Raw genomic sequence first — 15,367 nt, 5'->3', positions numbered from 1 at the left:
GAAATTCTTTATTGCAGGAGAAGAAAAAAGTGGTTACATAGTGATCTTAAATGCTTCTTCTGGAAGAACACAAAATGAAACATAGGATATTTTGTGAAAAAAAAAAAAGTGGAAATACTAAGTAATTTATGAAGAACATTAGCAAGTAACTCAACAAATTCAGTGAGGTAATATGCCTCTCTGAAACATTCAAATGACTGCTGGTGACTGAAAGGCGGAAACATTAAAAGTGCCTCCATATAAAGCCCATTATAAGTCATGAGTATTGTTATAATATAATGAAAGGAAGAATAAGGAGAATATTTAAGCATATACAAAGTTATGACTGTAAAGAGAAATGTGTTTCATAAAATTGAGCTTATCAGCAATTCTAAATGAGGTAAGATATTTGTTGCTATCAAGCAGTTTAATCATGCATTTACTGGTTTCTGACATTAGAGTAATATCAGGAACAAGATGAACCTCAAAGGAAGTTTATGCTCAGACCAGTGACTTAGGAAAAAACTCTCTGTGACAGAGAAGTCAGGGAAACAGATGAGCTACAGATAAAACTCAGAACCTTTGTGAAAGCTAAAATACAGAAAGGAATATTAAGCTGAAAGTAAGGATTTAGAAGACTAGAGTGGAGATTTCAGATGTTGCTGATATCTTATGTGACATGTTCAGGCGTATACTGAAAAGAGACACCAGAGACCATGAAAATGAAGAGTAGTATTATTTGAGGATGCAATTCTACAGCTTCCTGTCTGTAAAATGAATTGGAAGCTACAGGTTTACAGAATCAATCATGTCTTGAGGAATGTGAAAATAAAAAAGAGACCAAAAATGAGAGAATAGTAAGATATCTCAAAAGGAAATACTTTATGGTTTGATGAGGAAAAAGAAGACAGAATCAAATACTAATTATTTGGGAGGGATCTGTAGGAGTCTCAGTATAGAGTGACTACCAAATATGAATGAATTTCCCAAAGAAAAAAATTACAAGTCTTTAAGTCACAGAAACTGCAATTCCAAGAACAAGAATTATACAAATATAATAAATATAAACTTTGAAATAATGCTTTCAGATGCTCATCTGATTTGTGAGCAGGAGTAAAAAGTTGAAGAATTTTAAAAGTAATGAGAACAAAAAGCTTAATATTTTACAGCATTCTTGATAAATTATTCAAGACAAGAAAGGATAAACTAAAAAATGCTTTGAATTTTAGTTTAATATTTTGAAATACTGAAAGAAAACATAAAAAACTTGACGTTAAAGAAAGATTATGTAAAACCACTGCAAAGCATCTTACCTCAGTGCAATCAATAGAATTATATTTATATATATATATATATCATAATAAATTATTATAAGACAGAATATGATTTGCAACTCTCAGTAATCTGTTCTATTCTGTCTACAGTAATTATCTACAGTACATGGCAAAAATTTGGAAAATTTGAATATCTTTGAGTACTATTTATTACTAACAATCTAATAATAAATCATTATTGTAGTGGAAATTTACTTTATTATCCTGCAGACAATTTTTAGGTTAAAAAAGACTATACACTATAACACTACTGACACTCTAAATGCTATGATGTCATTAGCTATTAGAAACGAGAACTCATCACTTAATAAACAGACAATTATATTTAAAAATATTAAGAATATTGAGGCAAGTTTTTTTGAAACAGAGAAAAATGATAAATGAAAAAGGCCTAAGAAAGACTTCAGAGCTCTGTGAAAAAATAAATAGTGCAAAACAATGAAATGCCTACAATATTATTTGATAGGGCATGTAGTTAAGAATGACAAAAGCTAGACTAGCTAATTATTTAATCGAAGAGCATTCATCCAGTTTTCTCCCTCAGGGAAAGGGAGGCCAGAACATTCAACAGGAGTAGAAAACTCTCATTGTGAATTAGCAGAAGGGAGTGCACAGTTGTGGTAGAAGCTGAGATCCTCCAGAGCTTGGTACTATCTAATATAAAGAAGTTTTCAGAAAGAAGGAGCAGGTTGGATGCCTGGAGCACTTTTGTAGAACAGATGACAAACTGTTTGAGAGCTTGTGTGGTAGAGTAAGAGAAGAGAAAAATGGCAAATCCTCCGCTGGGAAGGAATACCAGCTTCCAGTGGCAAACAAAAGGACTGGCTGGGGAGAAACTCTGCTGAAAAGTCCCTGGGACTTGTGGAAGATAGAAAGCCTAATATGAGCCAGATTTATGTCCTGATAGCAGAAAATACCAATGGCATCCTAGACTGCCTTAATTATCCTCTTTTAATAGGTATTATTTGATATAATAATAATGTCCAGATTTCAGGCCTCCTCATTACAGGAAAGATATTGACAGACTGAGTAAGTTCAGTGAAGCCACCAAAACTATCAAGCAATCTGGGTTCCTGACCTGAGAGGATAAGCTGAGGGACTGAGGCTGTTTTTTTCTGGAGAACAAAGGGTTTTGAAAGGATTTAATCGTGATTCGCCATGAGGGTGGATGAGGAAACAGAGCTTCCACAGTGCATGGTGGGAGAACAAGAGACAATAGGTATAAAAACATCAAGGGATGCTCTTACTGGATGTGAAGAGAAACTCTTCCTGTCAAACGATGAAACAGATTCCACAGAGAGGTGAGCAGTCAACCTCAGCTGGATACAGCCTTAAGCAGCCTCGTCTGACCTCAGAGCTGACTCTTCTTTGAGCAATAGATTGGATTAGGGACTTTGTGAGGCCCCTGTGCCTGAATTATCCTAGGAATAGTCTCTATGTATAAACTTTATTCTGCTTCTGTTTTGCTTCCCATATTTTTAAGGAAGAATACTAGAGAGAAAGTAGTAGCATTTCAAAAAAAATCACTTAGCGTAATTGTGAGAGTGGTGTTTGGTTTATTGGTTTTTATACATTTTTCATATGTTTTTAACTTTGCAGACTGCTGATATATAGTTATAACTTCTAGTATTTTTCCTGCCTTCTCCCATAGTTTGACAAACTTACATAAATCCTGTTTAGTCTTGCCTTTAGTCTAGCAAGGATAATTTGTTTTGCACCACACGTCTTACACACAATAAAGTGTGCGGCTAAAACATCAGGGTGGGAGGGGGCTTCAGTCGGGCAGAACCTGGGGGGAAATTACTTAACCAGCTGCTCTTCTAATTGGACAACATTTGTTAAATATATTAATTAACTAACTTTAAAAAAGTCTAGAAATACTGCATCACTGCATATTGCCATACTGTCCACCTGAAAGCTTTCAGTTAAAGACTTGCATCTATAGTATAATTTAACAATGTTTGCAAAGGTTTGCATTTTATACTGGGCAACAATGGAGGAGTGATTCGAGTTTAATTGCTGCACTTTTTGTTGTCAGGCCATGACTCCTGAGCTAGGGAAACAAAAGTGTGGATTGTGATAGCGTTTAGCTCATTTCTTCATTTAGGTTGTTTAGCTATGGGGGGATTTTTTACATTGTTTTAGTTTAGGGGTGGGTTTTTTATGATTTTTGGCACTTACTAATTTTCTTTTGGGCTGAAATCGCTATTTACTTAGCAGGTCATTAAATATCATTAAATACTAAGGATAGGTCTTAATAGTGAAACAACTTTGAAAGTTGGTGGGGTTGAAAAGAGCTAAAGAAAAAGAGCAATTGGAAAAAAAGGGGAAGATAAGTGAAATAATTAAGAAAGAGCAACTGATTAAGTGCAACACTGATATTTGATAACCTGTGGTATTAGAGTGACACTCCAGGTGTGGAAAACTGGTTTTCCAAAGTCATAGAGACATATGATCAATACAGTTCAGAGCAAAAAATATGGTTAGAAATTTTGGCTATGTTAAAGGTATTAAACGTGGCATGAGGCTTTTAATAAATAAGAACAATGTGTATATCTTGAAAACAGAAAACCATCTGATTACAGTAGTGCATGCTTACGCACACACACTCTCTTGCATATATAGGATAAATAATTCTCTAGAACATTTCAGAATGATTGGTCTGTTCATGTATATTGTATTTACAACCATGCTGTTGAAATATTTTAGCACAAATTCTGTTGCTATGATGAAATATTTAGCTGGAGTGATGGCACTTGGTATACATCATTGGAGTAGCAGCTATTAGTGTTATGTAGTACATCATCAATGTGACAACTTTGAGAGGACATGTAATATATAACCAGAAAAGTCCCATTTGGACATCAATATGTGGCATTTACTGGTATTAATAATGCAGTGGTCTTAGTTTCAAACAGCAAATAGACATAATTCTGATTCTAAACAGCAGTGAAATTTCTGTAAACAGGAAATAATGCTTTCAGGTGCTTCTACCGTGCAGTGCCCTTGGTGATAAGAAATGATTCTCAGCCTAGAGTCTACATATAGAGATTACCACTCCTGTATAGGTAAAAAAACCACCATCAACAAAAGAAAAAAGAATAAAGTCAAAACCAAACAAGATAAAATATTATAAAATTAAGGCAAATGCAGACAGACCTGGTCAACCATTCCATCATCAAAACAGTGTGGTACACTCTATGAATTATTCTTTGAGTAAAAAGGATCAGTGAGAGCAAAATGAAGAGCCTTGGGAAATAAAAAAAACAAAAAACCCGTGATGGTTGTGGAAATTGATGTATAACTTAGCTGATACACTTTCATAATTTAAACATAAAGTCATGAAAATAGGAGATTCCAACCTACACTCAACGTGTTAAGGAAACTTCCCAGTCTGAGCATTCACAAGATTCTCTGTCAGTCACACTCCCAGCATCAGAGACTTTCACTGCTGGGGCTGAAACCCCTCCACAGCTCCAGTGAGCCCACGGGTGCCCTGCACACCTCACTCACAGTCAGACCAGGTTTCCTGAGCAGTTTAGCCCCAGGTTTCCCACAGCAAAGTCTGAGATGTCTCATTCCATAAAACCATTTATTCACAGTGCAGTAACACAAAACCAGCCCAGGCTTGTGCCTCTGAGGAGAAACCCCCAGCAAAGGAACCCTGGGATCTTATACCTTCACAGTCTACCCAGGCACAAGTCTTGCTCTTTTTCCTGAGTTCTTGGCTCCTGCTGTGTCTCCCAGGGTCCATTCACCTGACTGGCACTACCTTCTTTGTGCCAAAGCACTGGCACTTCATGGCCTCTTGTCTCAGGCTTCCTCCCAGAGCTCAACCTGCATGTTAATCTGCAGCTTGAAAATAGAGCTGCTTGCACCAGATGTATTCCTCAACAAAAGGAAAGGTGAATATATCAGGATGTAATTTTTGTTCCTTAAACTTACATATATTTCATGATATCAATTAAAACGGATTTTTTTTTTCCTTTAACCATGAAAACTTATGTTTGCTTGCCTCAATTATAACTGAAATTTAAACTTTAAAAATGGTCTGAGTATTCAGTTCAATGTTACTACTATATTGTCAAATCAGCACTGAATCTGAGAATCTTTACTACTCAGTCTTACATCTGAAAAATAGCAACAGGCTTACAGAATCATAGAAAAACTCAAGCAGGACAGGACCCATAAGGATCATCAATTCCAAGTCCCTTTTATTCACAGGACTGTCTACAAATAAATTTTCTAGAAAGATTAAGTAAACAGGTAACATAGAAGCTTAATCAGTCCAAAGAAAATGTAAAGCTTTTCAATAAAAAAGAAAACAGTCTTTGACTATTTGACCCCAAATATATCACAAAATAATTCCTATGTTAACATTATTTTCCTCCTTAAAGCAATATATTTTTTCTTATCTTACAGTACATTCACTCTTGATTGACAACATGGTCTCATAGCTGTCACTTTAGAAATTAACACTTTATAGAAACAAAAACCAGGCAACATTTAAATGGGTAATGGCTGAGGTGGAATCCAATAGCAAGTAAAGAAAATGCATAACAAGAGCACACTTGTTCAGCACATCTCCTAAACATCTAGTCAACAGACCTTCCATCTTAAGTCCTGTGCCTCAATTTCCTCTTCCAATTTAATGCTGTTCCTACTTCCACCATCTCTACCAAACAAGAATAGCGACAAAGCCCAACAACAAATGTATTTTCTATCAGGGTATTTTAGGATATAACTGTATTTTAAGTTATATCATCTACCATATCTGATGGTCAAATTCAGTTCTAATAGCCTTACCTGAAAGATTTCAGTGCTTTTAGTAGATTTGTTTCATTCTCTAAAAACCCTGTATTTCTTGATTGGAGCTTAAATTTTTAAAACCAAGGTTTTTCAGCATTGAAACTAAATTTCTTTCTTCCTATTGAAAATATTTACTAGTGAAGATGGCTTCAACATTTGTTCCTTAATTTTGGGCATTCTTGAACTAGACAGGACAGGGAGCCATTTAGTTGTATATATGAACCCATTACAGAATGTCCTGGGTTGTAATTCCTTCCTTGACTAACAAACTGGTGAGTTCATTAAGTCACACATTACATAATGAATATATTGCGCTCTGTACTGACTGTAAAATGTTCAGATAGCCAGCAATGTTCCATATCTAATTTAACCCTTAGAGATTACCTACAGATTACTTGTTTACAAATTTGTGCCTCCACATTTTAACTTTACTTTCTGATAAATTATCAGCTAAATGTGGTGGGGAAAACAGGCTTAAAAAAGAATGAAAGATGAAAATATATCTAAAAGTTCTCACAAATAACATTAATGTTATTTGATAACATTAGATGGTTTTGCATAATGTTCATTAAAATATTCTTGTGTCTTTCATATATTTTTTTTACCCTCAGTATTATCTAGCTGGAAAGTGTCATTTTGAAAGACATGCAAGAACATTTCTTCCTTGTATAAATATGAATTTGACAAAATGTGAAAAATTTAGCATTATGTATATTTGTAATAAATAGCCTTTCTTGTCCTTTCAGAGGACAATATATATAAGGTAATATATGTATTTTAATGTTTTTAATAACATGTAGCAATGATAATTCTTATTAATCAGAAAAAGAAGTTCACTCTAAATTATGGTATTTACATATTCTTTATATTATAAGCTTGACCTGATAATGACCATAATGATAAAAATAAATAGATTCCAAATACCTAAATACACAGATTACTTTAAATTAGTTTAGATTAAGAACTACATGAAAAAATGCAAGAATGGTTATTTCATGTAACTAAGTGTGGTTTTTAATCCTATATATTTTTAGGAAATGAAGGTTGAAAGTAAATGTGTTTGTTTTTTTTTTTTCTTCTATTTAATTTTCAGGGCTTGTTTGATTGATTTTGTTTTTTACTTTTTAACCTAAAATTATTTATAGTAGAAACTATGTCTCATCTCATCTGATAACACAAGAAGGAAGAATCACTGGCACACAATTAGGTGCTCATGTCAACATAATTTCCCAGCTATTTCACAGTATTTAATGGGGACTGTGATTTTTGGAACATATTTGGTGATTTATGAAGTAATTAAACAAACACAGTTCAACAATTGTCTTGCTAATAAATCATGAAGCACCCCTTTTTAACTGCTTTTCTTATGCTTGAATTATTGATGCTCATGTCTTCTGTTGTAATATCCTTCTAAAACACTATTAAATATGGTGTGAAATAATGTGATATTATTGAGAGCTTAAATAGTAAGTACCATCAAGATAGCTCAAAATATAAGAATTCCATTATATTACTTTGCTTGATACCAAATGCAAGTCTGGTCTATTATTTTCTGGTCTATTTCTACTTTTATTTCCTGTTCCAATCCCTCACCCTCAGATGTTTCAACTTCTGTACTGACCTGTCTCTCTTTCCAAATGATGTACTACTCCTAATATACATGAAAAACAATTAATTTTCACTATTGTACAACTTATACATTGCAGCCCTGCTATTTGAGTCTTATGAAAAATTCCTTTCCTTGCACCCTTTTTTCCCTGCTGCTCATCATTGCTTCCTTGGATATCAGAGCTATTCTCCTCTGAAAGTGTTAGCCACTCATGAATAATGACATAAAAGCCTGGCAATGCTTTAGAAGAAGAGACCTTTATTACACTTTTCTAACAACCATTATTATTTCTAATACTCAGCAGTTTTCTGATTTTCTTTTGTGAAAGGATGAATCATGACTACATGGCTAAATGGCATGGGGTCGGCAACTATTACTGCTTTCATTAATACAGCTGAAATGCAAAGAAGCAGAATAATACAGTTCTTCTGTTCTGACAGGAAATTTCTAGGTTTTCAACACCTCTTATCTGCTTTCATTGAGTTCATAAACCCTAATTAAAGCAAAAGTCTAGCATGAAGGGTCACATCATTTTTTCCTGATCTGTGGGCCTAAAAAACCAGCAAGACTGCATATAGATCAAATAATTTCCTTCTTCATGGGAAATATCTTCAGAATTTTTTTTCCAATAATAACAAAAAGTAAAATTATTTAAAAAAAAAAAAAAAAGAAGAAAAAAGAGTTATGACCCTAGTTCTTCTTCATAAGGCTGTAACCCTCTGGGGTCATGGCTGAAAAGCATGATCCATAAATGCTAAAATTCATGGTCGGAGGCAGCAAAGGAGGGGAGGAGGAAAGCAAGGTAGCAAAGGTAGTGTTTCATTGCAATCTAACAGATCATTCAAAATGCAAATGTAGTCTCCCAAAGTGACTTGCTGAATTTTCTCTAAGGACACATAGCACAAGCATGAAGAAAAGACAGTGACCCGAATGTATTAACAAAAACCTTTTTACATTTTATGTACCACATGTACTCATTGACTGCACTCTGATTAATTCCCTGAAAACTTGTATTTAGTGTTTTCTCATTAAATGTTAAAGGAATCTTAAGTTTTTACTATTCTTGGGAGGCAGTCAGTCAAACTTCCTACCACGAAGCATCAATTCAGACCTGTTGGGAAGAACTCTGAAGCTACATACAAGGAAATGTAATTTGACTCTGAAAAAGCTTCCCAGAGAAGTTAATACAGAGGTACTTTGCAGACAGCTTAAGCCTTCAGGCACATGACCAGAACAGCTTGTCCATGAACGATATGAAAGTTCATACTTTGCTGTTCCCAGCAGCAGTAGTCAATATAACTGCTTCCAGGCAAAGGATTGTACTAACACGCCTGAAGGCAGGTCAATGCAGACAGACATTAAGTTTAGTCTATAAAAGTCTAAACTCAAAGTGTTCATAGTAGCAAGTAGCTACTACATATGCTACATAGTAGCATAGTAGCAGGAAACTACTTCAGAATGCATCAAGACAGAGAATATATCTAAAGTAAATTTATAAGCATATAACTTCTCTGAGGCTTAATAGATCAATAGACAGCTTTCTACTGTCATTTATAATGTATATGAGGACATCAATCCATAAAATTGTTAGTAATTTAAAACTAAATTTAAATTCCTTTTAAGCCTCAAAAAATTGGAAAAATGGCAAAATAGATCAATATCAAAAACTGACACCTTCACTTTTGTAAAGTGTTGACATGTGTGGTATAAGCTCTAAAAACCAGTTCTTTACCAATAGTGTTATAAACTATCAAGCTTATTTATATCATTACTTTTGCAATGGTGGAGAAATCTCCCTTTCTCTACCATGCTCAGGGCAGGATGTGTGGAAAGAAAAAGGAAGTAAATAAGAAGGGCTTTTTTATTGGACTTCCACTGACAATAAAGATGGTTGTCCTCATTTAAGGCAATTCACCTTGTAAACCCAATTTTCTAGAAGACATTATGTAAAAGACAGATAAATATTTTTAATAGAGGAGCCAAATATACAGTATACTTTTCATTTATAGCTAGTAGTAACTGAACTGGGTTTTAAAATTATTACTTTTCAAACAGCAGTCCCTCATTTTATAAATACTTCTTTCTGTAGTAATAAATGATATATATTTATATCTCCTGTCAGGCATCTTGTCTTGAAAAATAAAATGTAATTTAAGGTATGTCACTTCAGGAGAAGCCTCATGGGAGGCACACAAAAAACCAACTTATATTTTTCTCAAGCAGTAAAAATAGAGATTTTTTTTAATTTTGCATTTCAGTTTCCCATAGCAACACACTTGATGACCTGCTTTAAAATATTCTGTCCATTTTTATCTGATTTTTGATTTTCAAAACTAAGCAAGAAAAAAATATAATCATTACTGAGACCTAACTGAAATTTGATTCCTAAAAGGAGTCACTGAATGCAAAGGTGCATGGGGTCAGGGAGAGATGGGTAAAACCTATTTTATTTTCATATTTTTTCAGGAGCAAGTTTTGTGTTTGTATGTATATATAAAAATATAATGCCTACATCCTTGTCATCTCTTCAGCTACCACTTTATTATGGGAAGGAATAAGATTTGGATGCTGCCTGGAACAAGGATTTGTTTTGAAGAAGGATTGGATAGAATAGAAGAATATCAATGACTTAATTTTTTTTTTTGCTTTTGCTTAAGTAATTATCGTACATGCTTTATATAATCATATATAGCTTTATCAGTACTGAAAACCCCAGAAAGTAATGATTAAACAGGCAGCTATAAATACATTGTAACTATGTCACTATATGTTAAAATGTGCAGCAGTGGAAAAAGAACTGGAGTCTAACACATCAATTGAAAATGTATTTCTGGGCAACTAGGAGAAATTTTCAACTGAAAATTAAAAAAAGAAAACACACAAGACATTTTATAATGGTATTTTCCCTTTCTGAATTCCCTTGTGAGCCTGTCTTCCGAGAGAAATGCAACACAGAGTTGAGCTTTGACTCCAGCCTGTTCCTACTCTCAGCTGTGAAACACAGGGCACTGGATGTACATTTGAAAGACACAGGCTGGACCTTGGTGACCAGTGCTGTACTGAACTTCAACCACATCCTGGAGGCTGTGCAAGAAATAGATTTCTTTGTTTGTCTGGTATTTGTGGTCTCAATGATCCCTGACAGCAACAGAGAGTGATAAAAAGTGAACCAAACTTTAAGAAAACTCAGTCCTTACTTTTTCTGCAGGGTGCTTGGTGTCTCTCAGGATGTTCACCTATCTTCACTTGTTATAGCTGCATGTAATGTTGGCAGAAAAGGGTAAAATCAACCTCAGAGACATTTGAATGAAAATACTATCAGAATTCAATGACCAAACACCCAGAATTCATGCTGTGACGTCTCATATTGAAGTGCTCCCCTTTTTCACATGGTACATCTACTTATAATGTGCATGTGCTGATAATTATTAAAAGTATTTGAAAAATCACCATTTTTCCATTTTATCTTAAACAGCTTCTCTCCCTTGATATTTTTTCAACTTTTCTACTGGTTATTCACAATTTATATACTGAGTTTACCTTCTGTACTCTTCACTGATATTTATCCAAATAAGCAATTATCGGTTTCAGTTAAATTTTGGTTGTATTTAGCAAACAGTACTTTAACTTCTACATCCTTTAGATTGCTGAAGAAGCATACCTATTTTCAAATTATTTTGACAATAATGGCATAAACAGATACCCCAGAAATTATACAAGGTGGTAATTTAAAAATTTAAATTAATTTAAATCTACAAAAGTGTTTTTTAAAAGTTAACCTTAAGGTTCTTACATTATTAAGTAGCCAAAGACACTCAGTAACAGTATTTTTTAAAAGTCTTTTATACTAATAGATTATAAAGCGTTTTTTGCCCCACAGTGGTGTAGCAAACATGACCATAAGTGTAATGGAAATGCACATTTGCATACCTAATCCACACTGTTTTATATTTGATTAAGACTTATCCATCAATACAGCTGGGAAACTAAAATGAAAAGTTTAATTTGCTGTTCATTAAAGAAGTGTGTACCCATTTGGTTTATCATCATGTTTGGGTTTTTTCCACATAATATTCTTCATTGATTTTTTTTTTTTTTTCTTCATTGCAACTGCAGTTTGATTTTTTAATCAGACTCTAATATTTACCCACTAGAACTAAACTTTATGTCTAAGAAATTAATTCCTTGATAGTTAAATTGTAAGTAGACCTGATAGTGGCATGATATCTCTCAAAAAGGCACATTACAGATGTCAAAAGCAACTGTTTCTTACAAATAAAAAGCCACTCTTCAGCGCAAACCTGAGAAATACTCTGCTCCCTTTATTAATCTGCAACAAAACCTCAGTCACTATACTTGCAGCACACTTTCCCCAAATAGACACATATTCTTTCCACTGGAACTGGTTCATTTTTACCTGTCCTATTAACAGTTGTACTGTCAGGTATTGTCTCTGTTTATTAGCAAAAAACTTAGGCTCTGGTAGTCAGGAAACTGGTAAGAAATTTACGGTACTGTAACATCACATGGATTAAATGCAGCTTGGTAAAGATGTAGTTTATAAAAATGTTATAGATTATGGACAGAAAGTTGAAAATACTAAGGAAGAAGGGAAACTATTTTTAAAATAAATGCCATATCTGCAAAAGAATTTTAAGAATGTGATATTCATTGAACTTCAGTAAGCATGATGTACAATACAAATGACTAAATTTTATAATGCAAAAGTAATGCTGAAACACTTCAGTAGCTTCTCCATGTCACATTCAAATTACTGCTTTCCAATCAATAGGCAATTTAAGCTACAATTGATATTCTGGAGCTGTAATACACAATTCGTACTATGGATATTATATATTCAAATCATAGATATGAGCTCTAGAGAAACAATTACAATACATGCAGCAAATGCATATTGAAAGGCAAATCACATTAAAAACCATGCTTTAAAAGGAAACATAACCCAGGCTTCGATTTTGCACCTGCAGGCATTTGCAGAATCAACAGGATGGTCACATAATTGCAAAGAAGATGATTGTATTTGTTGCAACTGTTGAGATAGTTAATTTTCAGGTTCAGTCATCCAGTTAAACATTTAAAGGCTGTAATTTGTGTCAACAATTGTTAATGTATACAAGATTGCAAATATAAAATTTATTTTGCTTTTGCCAACTGGACCTTAATATCTATGCACTGTGCTGTCTTCAGGTGTGTTGTTGGTTGAAAGAAAGGGGGATACTTGTAATGATATAAAAGGAGATTTGGTATTTTCTTCATTTTTTTTAAAGACAAATATGCATTTCTGGTAAAATTTCAAATTATTCTTTATTGCATTTAGGTAAGCTGAAAAACATGGGGTTTGATATATAAGAAATATTTGAGGATGCAGAGGGTCCAAAGTGTGTTAAAGCTACTTACAATTTTTTTTCTTCCAGATTTCCAAAGTTGGAATTTTCTTTGACCATTTTAACTAATTCCATTTCACCCCAGAAACTGGCTAGCTGCTCTTAGCCAATTGACTGTAAGAATATTATTTCCATAAACCAGCTGTGGTGTGTTGAAAGTGCTCACTTCTGTGCTGGATACAAAACCCCCTGTGCTATCAACAGACATCCTCCAGTATCCCCTACTCTGAGACATTTCTGTACATAGCCTACAGAAAATCTCAAAATACTGCCTTAAATTCAGCAGAAGATTTAGACAAAGTGTTCTGGAGCTTAATGAAACACTATTTTTTAGTGAAACTTGGCTTTGTCAGAAAAATTCCTGTGAGAAAAATTTTCATTTTATGTTATATGACGTTTGAGTTGCCTCTTGTAATATTTCTTCAATAGTTGTAAAGATCATAACTATGAAGATGGAAGATTACCCTGTGATTCCCCACACTCATGCTTTTTGACAGCCAATAAATGGATTACCTACATTTGCAAACAGATGAGTTATTCTGAATACAGCTTTGTCTTGGTCTTCCACATGACCAAACCACAGACTACTTACTTAAATGAAACATGTTAACAAGAATTTTTGACTTTGTGTTTGCTAGTTATTCGCAGCTACCAAGCCATAGCTCAGCTACAGAAACATGAATATGACCTCTTTAGGAGAAACACTGAATGCAGTGATTCTGCAGTACAGAGGGATGGTAGCTTGCCACACCTCAATGGTACACTTTCTAAAAAAATCTCTAAGAGATCTTTAGGTCACACATCCCTTTTTGCACAGATGTTTCTGTTTTGAGCCATGGAAATATCTGATTTTCTGGGTATTCAAAATATTTTGTTATTGTCACATGAAAAAGATACAATGAACTGCCTACTTAGGTATCCCTGGCCTTCAGTTTAGAATTAAAACCTGAGGCTGAGACTAAGCAAGAACAGCCAGTGAAAATTAGATGAGGTCCCATACATGTTTAGTGATCATGTACATCATTAAAAAAAGTGCAATAATCAGAGAACTGTGAAAGGCTATGGAGTCTGCCTATTATCCAGAATAAAAATATTTTAAAGCAGTCAACAGTGCTGGGAAAAATGATGGCTAAATTACTATCATCACTCAGGGTAGGATTTAGCACACAGATTAGGACACAAATAGGTATCTAGTTATCCAGTCAATATTGTCAATGTTATAAACAGAATCTCAAAAGCTGTTTAGCTGATCAGCCACCCAAACACAGGACTGAATTTCCCAGAGGCATCTGTTGTCATTGCAAGCACTGCGAGACACGCTCTTGGACTTCAATTAACTCTTCCTTTCAAAAAGATGAGAATCTGTAGGTTTAACATTGTATCTTTTAACCACATAAGCATGATTCATGTGTCAAAGGGTCAAAGATGGCACCAAATTGTAATACTCTGAACTCTCATCTTAAATTGTTTTTTACTGAACTGCTGAACTGTTACTGGCTGAACTGCTCCTTAGCCATCGCTGATTATGTTGAATATCATGCAGACAATTTCCCTTCAAGAAGGCACCTTGTGTCATTTTGGTGCTCAAAGTTATCTGCAATGTCTCTCTGGATGCAAACACAGTGCAGAACCTATAGAAGAGCAAAACCCCAATAGAATGGCAGGTGGAAAGATTCTTGAGTGAATATCAGTTGGCAGTAATTAATTAATGTGCAAAGACGCTGATCTCTCATTCACATGTGAATATATCCTTACAGATATCTTCATCTGTAAGAACAATCTCAGTGTCATGAGCTTTTTGGAGTACAGTTGTTTTTTTTGTTTTTTTTTTCACATGTGAATTTGTATTGAATTCCTTTACCTGAGGTGAAGGCAGCTGCGCTTAGAAAATGGGACAGACATCCTGGTGAGTAAAAAGATCTGATCTTTAGCAGATGTAAATATATGTAGCTTCAGTGTTTTTGATACTGATTTAGATCATATGGGAGCGGATTGAGCTATGACAAAAGCACTCAGTGTTGTCTGAGGTCTGTATTCTGTGACAGTAAAAAATGTAATCTGTCATATGGCAGAATCAATTATACTTAGAACCCCAAAGAAAAAAAATTTGAATTGTCTTTCACTTAACTGCTTTAATACCATTTGCATACAAAAACATAGTTCTTTAGTCTTTCAGAAAAACCTGCCTCAGAATTATTTGAAGCTAGCTAATTCTGCAAAATGTAAGAAAC

General features: G+C 34.2%; 1 protein-coding gene across 38 annotated transcripts in view; it reads left to right on the top strand.

Annotated features, from left to right (window-relative positions):
• Positions 1 to 15,367, top strand: part of MGAT4C (MGAT4 family member C) — a 325,269-nt gene that overhangs the window by 248,975 nt on the left and 60,927 nt on the right. For 8 of the 38 annotated variants that reach the window (XM_072923171.1, XM_072923166.1, XM_072923162.1 and 5 more), the window contains one exon: positions 15,003 to 15,042. The exons of the other annotated variants lie outside the window; for them this stretch is intronic. The gene's annotated coding sequence lies outside the window, so the exon portion shown is untranslated. The remainder of the gene's footprint in view (positions 1 to 15,002; positions 15,043 to 15,367) is intronic. 38 annotated transcript variants of the gene reach the window in all.

This window comes from Taeniopygia guttata, chromosome 1A (genome assembly GCF_048771995.1).
Source record: "Taeniopygia guttata chromosome 1A, bTaeGut7.mat, whole genome shotgun sequence".
NCBI lineage: Eukaryota > Metazoa > Chordata > Aves > Passeriformes > Estrildidae > Taeniopygia > Taeniopygia guttata.
This window is presented reverse-complemented; position numbering and strand designations above follow the sequence as displayed.